This window comes from Gekko japonicus, unplaced genomic scaffold (genome assembly GCF_001447785.1).
Source record: "Gekko japonicus isolate JY-2015 unplaced genomic scaffold, Gekko_japonicus_V1.1 scaffold493, whole genome shotgun sequence".
In the NCBI taxonomy this organism is placed as follows: Eukaryota; Metazoa; Chordata; class Lepidosauria; order Squamata; family Gekkonidae; genus Gekko; species Gekko japonicus.
The window spans coordinates 369,617-379,075 of record NW_015175371.1 but is presented as its reverse complement, the minus strand read 5'-3'; positions in this window follow the sequence as shown (position 1 = coordinate 379,075).

Here is a 9,459-nt window from a genome sequence, read left to right as displayed (position 1 = left end):
GTAGAGTCACCATATGAACTGTGGTATGGGCAGAAACCCAGCATAAAATATCTAAGGGGTTTTTTGGGTCAAAAGCCTTTGCCTACATCCCCAAAGAAAAGCAGTCCAAATTGGAATTAAGGACTGAGCATGTTATTTTGAGCATAAAAAAGATCCTGCTGTTAGGTGCCTAGTTAGGAAAAATACCCTCCCCTTACCATTGTACTACTAGCTTAGATAAAAATTGTGTCTGTAAACCGCTTTGAGCCTCGTGGATAGAGTGGTATATAAATCACAAATGTTATGTAATTTTGTTGTTGTTGTTGGATATGCTTTGGGATGTAAGGGATATAAAATCCTTGATCCAAAAACACAAACTATATGAATTTGCAACGTAGTCTATATAGACAAAAAATAAAAATCTGAAACTACAGAAAAAATGGACACTATAGAATTCAAACTGATGGGGAAAAAATAAAATGAATCAGCCAGAAGCAATGCAATCAACCACCATGGAACCGACAGAGGACACACCGGAAGAGCCCCAGGAAACAGAAAGGGATGAGGAACCAGAAGCCAGCTGACCAAAATAGGGATTGCAATGGATCCTTCTACATGGTAAGTCATAAAAGGAATGCTCGTTGATCAGGCAGAAAAATGGAGAAAGGCTGCAGGGGAAGAAATTGAATCTTTAATTAAAAATCAAACATGGACACTCACAAATCTACCTCTGGGAAAGAAGGTAGTAGAATGCAAATGTGTTGTCAAGACCAAATTTGACACAGAAGGGGAAGTACAAAGCTACAAAGTGAGGTTAGTTGCCAAATGGTATGCTCAGAAATATGGTGAAGACTATGATGAGATGTTTGTGCCTGTAGCAGGACACACGTTAATAGGATGCTATTAAATATAGCAGCAACAAAGAAAATATAAATGTGAAACACTTGGATGTAAAAACAGTCATCATATATGGAGAAACAAAAGAAGATGTTTATATGGAACAACCACCAGGATTTGAACAGTCCACAGACAGAGACCTGGTATGCAACTGCAAGAAAGCATATATGGGCTCTAACGAGCTGCAAGGTGCTGGAATGAAAAATGTCATCAGATGCTGACAAAAGAAACATTTTGAACAAGGAAAAACAGAGCAATGCCTATATTTAAAGTGCAGAAATAACATGTGTACTTATATCCTTACCTATGTGGATGACTTGATTGTTTGCTACATGGATGAGAAAGACTATAGTGAAATAGTCAAACATCAAAGTGAAGAAATAGAAATAAAAGAACTGGGTAACATCAACTACTGTCTAGGTGTACAAACAGAAAGAAAGGTGGATGGAAGTTACTTCCTAAACCAAAAACAAAAGATTCTGGAATTCCTTGGCCATACGCAGATGAAAAAATCCACACCAATCTGAACTCCTATGAAGACAAACTACTTAAAACAACAGGGAAATGAAGAACCTGTAGACAACAATAAATCATTCAGGGAAACAATCAGAAGACTATCATACATAGGTAGACTTACACGCCTGGACATCACAGCAGCTGTATGTATACTATGCAGAAAGCTAGAGTCACCAAATAAAAGAGACTGGAATGCAGTGAAAATACTTCCTAGATATCTCCATGGTATAATTAATCTAAAACTGAAGTTACCAGTAGACAACACCCCCAAACTGGTAGGATACATGGATGCAGACTGGGCAGGAGATATCGCAGCCAGGAAGTCAACCATTTTTTAATTTTAATTTTATTTATTTATTTCAGCTTACATGATACCTATTCTTTTATGGAAATAGAGCAATCAACTGGACTAGCAGAAAACAAGACATTGTTGCTGCATCGTCCACAGAAGTAGAATTTGCATCTGCTGCAGAAGCATGTTAGCAATTAAAGTGGATATTACAATTAATGAAATACTTTGGCATCAAAGAACCCAAACCAGTCCAAGTCTTTGAAGATAATCAGGGATGTATAAAAGTTGTAAAAACAGAAAGACTTAATTCAAGAACTAAACATATTGATGTGAAATACATTCTTGTAGTGGACATGCAAAAGGAAGGGATTATTGAACTAAAATATTGCTCTAATGAAAACATTATTGCAAATACTCTTACCAACCCACTTCCATGTGAAAAGGTTGAGATTCTACAAAGAAAAATGAATCTTGTGGACTTGCACAACAGACCTTGAGCAGGGGTGTTGGAATATACAAGGTCTATAGTGCACCTACTTGAAGAAGATCAAAAGGATAGCCTATAGGAGACAGCTGAAGGGCTGCTAGTTCGCATAGCTAGATTCTGGCTCCACCCAGCTGCAGAAGCTCTTGTGGCTGTTGCAGCTAGGAGCTGCCTTTGCCACCTTGGAAGGAGGAAGAGGCATGGAATGGCAAAGCTGCTCCCAGGGTGCACGGTGGGGGTTGGAGCCAATTGATGTATGAGGGCAGCTCCACCCCTTGCCCTTCAGTCTTGCTGCGTGCTCGGCTGGGTAGCAGCTGAGCGTGAAGGCAGAGTGGGCCGGTGCCTACCTTGAGGCCTTGGGCCCAGCTAGGACAGTGAGCCAGCAGTGGCAAGCAGGAGACAGCAGTGGCGAGCCAGCAGGAGCAGCGGTGGTGACTCGAGTAAACAGCAGCTGTGGAGGTTGGCTGGTGGTGGCCTTATGGGGGCAGCGGTACTTTGCTGCCTCAGGGCTGGAAGGGAAAAAAAATCACCTCACTCTTCTTAGCAGGGGTGGGGGATTTTTTAGTTAGGGGCCTGCTGGTTTCAGTGGGGGTGGCAGCAGGGTAAGGCTGCTTCCCCCCCTTCACGTTCCCCCCCCCTTTTGCTTGGCTGAGGTGCCCCAAGAGTACTCACAGGGACCTGACAGTGGGTGTCAGGGCTCTTGAAGGCTCCTCCCCACCTTAGCAGGGCCTGGTGCCAGGCTGCAGGCAGCTGCTGTGCATGGCAGGAGGAGAGGTGCTTCAACAAATGGGAGAGACATCGAGGCTGCAGTTTATCCAGCAGTCTGGTGGTAGTGGTGGTGGCAGCTGCAAACTACTTGGGAGTGCAGTGACATCGAGCAGGCCATGGGGCAAACAAGACCCAATTTTATCCTGGGCTTGGGGTTCTTTGGTGCAGGGAGTGGGATACTCTCTTTACTTAATGTTATTAGAACATTTTCATGCTGTCTTTCCACCGGATTTGACGCTCAAGGGGTGGATAATTAGTAAACTTACATGCCAGCTCTATCACCCCTCCTTTTTTCTCTTACTCTCCTTCTCTCTTGAGGTGGGAGAATGAGAACAGCTACTTGAAACTGGGTAGCTCGATTGAGCACTTATCGTGTGGGGGTGAAATCAAGTGAAATCTGAATGGAGAACAACTGACCTTCTAAGGGTTTCCTTCTGTGAAGGAATCCTTGTCAGCAACCTGTGAGTTTGACAGTGTGAATGCACTTTGAGTTGGCAAATTGGTTTAGTCTTTGTCATGTGTTAGGATTCACAAATATCCATTGCAGTACATCATTAGTACCTTCTGTTTTCTGTTTTAGCAGGGATAAAGTGTGACTTCCAGCCTGATGCCGCGATCTTGGAATTGGAAAGCCGGCAGGTCGTTAGGTGTCATTGGTTTGGTCCTAATGAGCATTCTACAAGATTTAATTCTGTGTTTGTCTTTGGAGGGGAGGTACACTGAGTCACCAGGGCCTGGAAGAGTGGTGTTGGTTACAACACAGTCTGTGGATGGTGCTGGCTGGGATGTGGCGGCACAGCCACAGCAACATGAAATGAGGCAGGTAGCTTCCAGGAAGGTTCTAGTGGGGGCAAGGGTTAAACAAGACCCATCGCATATCAAAAGACTGGTAAGGCTTTGGAGGTCAGGGGGCCAGATGGCTGCCGAGGGATCTTCAGCCACATCACAGGCACAGGTTGCAGTATGTAGTAGGTATGGGGATATGGTTAGTTAGCACCCCAGGTAGGGGAGTGCCCTATCACCCCCTCAGGCAAGGGTGGTTCAGTGGAAGTGGGGAGTACTCCAGCCCATGGGGATGTCATATAAGCAGTTCCCATGAAAACCTTGCCCCTCCCCTTTTGCAGTCAGGCATTGCACTTGGGGGAGCAGCTTTCAGCTGGATCCTGGGATAAGATCAGTAGAGGGAGTATGTGAATGTGTTTAGGCTGTTATGTAGGGCACTGGAGAGTAAGAACAAGTAGGCCTTGGGAGTGATGGACAAGAATAATCAGAAAGCAGTTAAATGGATAGAATGGGCTGACAGGTATCTGGGTTCTTATCTGGTGCCGGTGCCGGCTTAGCCTTATGGGGCACTACCTTTCATTCAGTACTGGACATTGTATACCAAGGCTCTTTGAATTTTGGCTGGCATGGCATGACTCCAATATGGTTGGGAATTCCTTATGTGGCAGCTTTGAACCTGTTTTTGAGGGATCCCATTCATCCACAATGGGCCAGTGTATAATGTGTCCACTATGAGTACAAACTGGGTCATGGCCCAGCAATTCACGGTGACCCAGTTTGTACTCATAGTGGACACATTATACACTGGCCCTCTGGTTCTTTTGGCACCAGATCCCAAGCTGGGAAGGTTGAGCAGCAGTGCCTGCTTCACTATGAGTTTAGCTCTCAAGAGGTATGTGGCCAGAGGTCATGTAAGTTTCAGCACAAGGACTCCTGTGTGGGGTCCCTCATGCCTTCACTGGACCCTTGGGCAAAACCCTGGTCAGGATTTAGGGACTAACAAGGGGGTAGCTACCCTAAAATTGGAGTTCCAACCCACCTATGAAAGGGGGTTAGCTAATGGTTTCAGTTAGCTTAGCAGGTTTACCATTGTTTTTTGGGGGGTTAATTCATGGTGTTTGCCCTCCCCTTATGAATGTTGGGCAATTCTAGTTAGCTGCTAGTCAACATAAGAGCTAGGTGTCCCAGTGGCCCAGGAGTAAACTGTAGGGCAGAGCCTGGTCCAGCTCAAACAAGAGCGGGGGTGGTAAGGCCCGGTGCTATGAGCACATGGCCTTATGCGTATGCCTATAATGGCTTGTATTTCACTGTTAATTGTTTTCCATTTTGGTTTTGCCAGTAGCTGTGTGAGAGGAACAGACAACATTAGGGCCACAGGATGGCTTGGGCCTCACGTGGCATTGCAGGGTAGCCTGTGTGTTGGTAATGGGGAAGGCTCTGCTTTGGAGGGGAGTTGGTCCTCTGCCTCATGTGACTCCGTGAGTGGATTCTGGGTCATAGCAGGTTGACCCTGCAGTGGAGGGCAGAAGGTGTTTCCCACACCATGTGCCATGGTAGGGGGAACAGGGCACTAGTTGAGGTCAGACAGGAGGATGTGTGATAGGGCTTGGGGCTGGGAGCTCATGGCCTCCTGATCATACTGAACAGGCTTATGATCTGCTGCTAATTGTTTTTGTTTTTTTAGGTCTGGCCGGTCGCATGATTGGGGTGAGAGTCACCACTAGTGGCCTCTGTTTGGTTTTTGGCTTGATCACCAGGCAAAAATCAACATACAGTTCAGTACTTGGAGTGACCGGGCTGGAAGTGGCCTGGCCCCAGCCACTGCTGTTGAAAGGATCCACTTGGGCAAAATGACCTTTGCTTTGGTAAGAGGAGGGGCCTCACTCTTCAAAGGAAGCTGGTGTTATCCACCTCAAGTGGCACTGTGGTGGTGTCCCGGTATTGGTAAGTGGGAAGGCCCTGCTGTGGAGGGGATTTGGAGTCCCCCACCTCTGGTAGTGCAGCAGGGGGATCCCAGGATTCATAACAGGGAATGCCTTGCTGTGGAGGGGAGCCAGTGTGCTCTGCCTCGTGTGGAATGGCAGGGGGATCCCAAAGATGGTAGCAGGGAAGGCCCTGCTGTGGAGGGGAGACAGTGCACTTCACCTCACGTGACTCATTGGTGAATCATGGATATTAGTCACAGATATGGCCAGCAGGCAGTTAGTAAAATTGATGTTAGGTGGATTGGTCCAAGTCCCACATGTGCAATGGTCAGTTGGGAAGATTTGCAGCAAAGGCTGTGGGTGAGTTTCCGCTGCTCGGTAGGGCGCAAGGCCTAAGCAGAGGCTTGGCCTTGGCTGTGGCAGGTTAGTGTGGAAAAAAGGGAAAGTGGATCAGTGACCACCATTTGGCAACCCCACAATTTGGGGGACAAGGGGTCTGTCAAGATCAGCCTTGGGCTGTGCAGCTCAGGGTGGGTGAATGCGGACTGCTTGCGGTATCACCCTAGATGAAGAAGAAGAGATTGGATTTATACCCTGCCCTTCACTACCGAAAGGTGTCTCAGAGTGGCTTACAAACTCCTTTCCCTTCCCCTCCCCACAACAGACACCCTGTGAGGTAGATGGGGCTGAGAGAGCTCTGACAGAAACGGCTCTTTTTCAAGGACAGCTCTTATCAGAACTACGGATCGGCCAAGGTCATCCAGCCAGGTACAAGTGGAGTAGTGGGGAATCAAACCTGGTCCTTCCAGATTAGAGTCCGCGCACTTAACCACTACACCAAACTGGTTCTCCTCTCAAGTTTTGCGGCTTGGGTGTCTGGAGCTCCAGGGGGGTAGCCTGCTATGCTGGCCAGGTCTGAGCCACATAAGGATGGCTTATGCCAGGGCCAAGGTGGCTCACCCAATATGGCAAGGGAGGGGTTGGTGGTGACCCCTGGCCTTGACCTATTCTGCACTGTCAAATTGGCCCTTGCTACTTGCATGGGCAAATAATTAAATAATTAATAAAGTGGCCCATATTCATCCCAGCCTTGTGTCTGTCTCTTTCTTCCGACTGGGGGGGGGGCAATAAGGACTTCCCACAATTTCAATTTATGTCCTTCTTGTCTCTTGATTGGTTCTTTGGAGACTTCCTTCTCTAACTAAGCCCTTCCCCTTCATTCCTGTCTCTCACAGTCTCTCTCCCTCTCCTCTGTTCTATCGGAGTTTATTTCTTCTTTAATACACTGAGTTATTTTCTTTAAACAGTTGGTGTCACGTGCAAAGTGTATTTGGCCCTTATTTCCTGTTTTAAAAGAGTAATTTGTCTTTTATTTCTTTTTAATTCATTCTTTTACATAGATTACACTGAGTAATCTACCTTGAGGTTCAGTGAGAAAGGTAGGCTATGAAGTAAAGAAAGAAATATGTTGCATTTTTTTTGCAATGTTTTCTTAATGCACATGTCTGCATCAATAAGGTAGAAGCTGTGGAAAATTGGGCATGATCCAATCCTGGAATTAGTTCTAAAAATTCTAGTTAAACCTTACTAAAAATTAAGAGAAATGAGGTACAAAAAGATAAAATGGAATAGTTTTCCCCAGTTTTTGTTGTTTTTGTTTTTCAATGGAGGGAGATGCTTCAGGATCATTTTGGGGCTACCTGATGGGAGCCCCAAAATGATCCTGAAGCATGTCTTGGATGACATAAATACCTAGCGGCTGAGGATCTTTATTGAACAATACTGGGTTTCTGGATATGACTGTTTTTTTGCACCAGTACCCCAGTTTGACTTGATAAGAATTTGTACTTTAATTTAATGCAGTTCTTGTATGTGACATTTTAGGAGATACCAGAGGTATCCTGTCTTCACTGTCTTGTAATACAAGTGTCCCAATCCAAGTATCCTTGCAAACAAAGATATTCAAAGATGCTCAAGAGTACAACAAATGAACAAAGCTGGATGGAAGCAGAATGTGGTTTGCAAGCGGGGGGGGAGGAGGTATAATTTTTTCAGTCCTAGCACATATGTGCAATATCAGCCCCCATTTTGCAATTCCAAAACATACAAACACACTATTTTATTTCTGAAATAGCCAAAATAAACCATATCATATTAATACACCTGAAATCCCTGGAATCCTAAACTCAGGAGAGTGTACCCATTCTGCTGTCCATTAAGGTACACAGAACCTCTAAAAAGTTTTAAACATTGATGTAATAGCATTATCTAGGTACAAGCCATTCACTATAATTAAGTAAGGACTGCAAGAATGGAAAAGACAATATTTCTCCAAAATATGCATTCTTCTACCATGGAAACTGCTCCAATGAATTATTTTGACTTCTTTTTCTCACCGGTCACAATGTGTCTAGGTGGGCCTGGACTAACCAATTACAAATGACAACCTTGTGAATTACACCACACATTGCAATGGCAGGCAGAGGCTCTTTGAATTACTGCTGTGAAAATCATTTCAAATATAAGTAGTAAAAAATACCAGGCACTAGCTCTCTCACTAAAGTGCAAAGACCACTGTTTTATTTTTCCAGAGTAATTCCATTTATCATAATAAAAGTTATGAAAATATGAGCTTCTCATTACTAAGTTTTGTTTTATCTTTCTAACAAAGTAAAAAAAAAATGAAGTAAGGAAGGTACTTTGGAATATGAGCTTATGACGTATCAGTGTGCATGCAACAGGCTTTTGACCATAAGTTGTATTTTAAATAGTACAATGGAATAGTCCTAAATGCATAGCTATGGCACAATATATGAGAAAATGCATTCAGGTAAACTAATTTTTTTTCAGCTGACAATCACTACTAATACCGCAGTCCTACTCAGAGTTGCTCCATTGAAGTCAATTAGTTCAGACTGCACTAGAAGAGTATGGGGACATAGAATATCTGTGAGGCTGCTATGGCTAGTTTCTAATAGCTGAGTAGCTTATGAGAAGAGTCCTTGGAAGAAGGCAAAAATACTTGAAGTTTAAGTATGCATATAAGCAATTGGTATTTTAAAAATTTATTATGCCACAGTTAGGGGTGTGCACTCGGTATATACTCAGCCAAACAAATATCTGAATAATACCTTATTGGTATTATTCAGGTATTTATTCAGCTGAATCAGATTCTCCAATCTGATTCAGCTACCGAAATAGTTGGCCCAATTAAAGCCAATATTATTCTGCTTTTATTCAGGCCAGCTATATTGCTGAGGTTTGGAGAAGGCATTCCCTTCACTTGTGGAGGCATGCTGCCAAGATATAATATTGGTATGATATTGGGATTCCAGTAAATAATTGGGAACCCAAATTTATTTAGCATTTAAAAATGCCTCCCCTTCCCTCCCTGAGTCCTATTGCAATTTGCCTTCCCTTCACTCCTGAAGGCATGGCACTGCTGCAGTGTGACTCAGGGAAGGAAGGGGGGGATTTTTTTTCCAGAAGTCCTCCTAAAAAGACATGCCAGAAGTCCAAAAACAGAAGATCGAGGAAGAAATGGTCTCCTCCTTTTTTGGCAAGGACATAACTATCTCTCCTTCAAATGGCACTTGGTTGCTCCTGGGCTACAAACGATATAGTTCATAACAGATAATTGGCAGTATGGTAATGATGCAAATAGAATTGTGTTGTTTATGCCCTTGAAAAAGCATCTTCTCATAGGTATGTGCATATACATTGCATATTAACTTCAGGGAATAATAGGGTACGGAAGAGCAGGATGGTCAAGCATCACAATTCATTGCAGCAATCTGCAGTACATGCACAGCTCA